We start from the raw sequence: 1100 nt of genomic DNA, 5'->3' as shown, positions 1-1100 counted from the left end.
CCGTTTAGCATTTCCTTTTGGGGTTGGGGAGGTGGGTTGAACAATTTGGGGCTCATAAATATTTTTGATCAATTAAATATTTACCAGTGAATACAACTTTTTATAATGTGTCCTGTCCTAGCAGCTCAGAAACAGTGTGGTGGGTCAGGTTCCTATACAGTGTCAGAGAGAGACTTCAAAAGGGGAGAAAGTATTTTTTTTATTTATTTTTTATTTTTTCCCATGTTGTTTAATTATCAGGTTCTGGTGGCAAACTGAACAGGCTATGGCAAAGGATATGAAGAGAGAAAGGAAAAAAATAGTGGGATAAACACTGGACATTACACCAACAGTAACAAAAATAAGAAGCCAAAAAGACAGTAAAGGAGACTTCTGCCATTTTAAAACAGCCTTAATAATGTAATTGTACTAAGTGTAATTTTAAAAAATATATATAATGTGGTATGAAGAGAGCCGCTTTGCATTTTGATTGTTTCCACTTTTTTGGACTTGTTCTGAAAAGTTTCCCCTATGGTCTCTGGGTTAGCCATACATGGCACCTATGAGAGTCAAAATGGTTTTCCAGCTTCTTCTTTTTATTTTATTCATTCATTTATTATTTATTGTTGCCATGCAATAGTTTTAATAGTTGTGTGACGTGTAATTCTGTAAACTGTTATTTCTACCCTCAATGTTTATTTTTGTTTTAAATCAATTTAAAAGGAGCAGTATTATGTATTTTCCAGGCATATGGATTGGAGTAACTGTTACCTTCAGTCTTTATGAAAAAAGCCATATATCTCAAACATGACTTGAAGGAAATTTGATGTAAGTCCTTGAAATTAGACCTCTGTCTCTTTAAAACCTTTTTGAAACGCTACCTTCAGGAAGTCATGACATCGGTCTTCTATTAACCATTTTACAATGTTTTTTTCCAGCATTGCACTGAGAAATAGCCGGTCTAATGAGCTCAGCTATGCCAGTTCCATCTGGTGTTTGCTAATTGTTGCTGGCTAGTCTGAAGGAGCTGAGAGGGGGAGTCTTGGGGAAGGGCTGCCCTGCGAGGGAATGTTGGAAGCTGCTGCTCTGAGGAGCCTCAAAGGTGGCGCTTGGTCCCCCAA

The sequence above is a fragment of the Xiphophorus hellerii genome, chromosome 16 (genome assembly GCF_003331165.1).
Source record: "Xiphophorus hellerii strain 12219 chromosome 16, Xiphophorus_hellerii-4.1, whole genome shotgun sequence".
Lineage (NCBI taxonomy): Eukaryota > Metazoa > Chordata > Actinopteri > Cyprinodontiformes > Poeciliidae > Xiphophorus > Xiphophorus hellerii.
The sequence above is the reverse complement of the archived record's forward strand: the minus strand, read 5'-3'. Positions refer to the sequence as shown.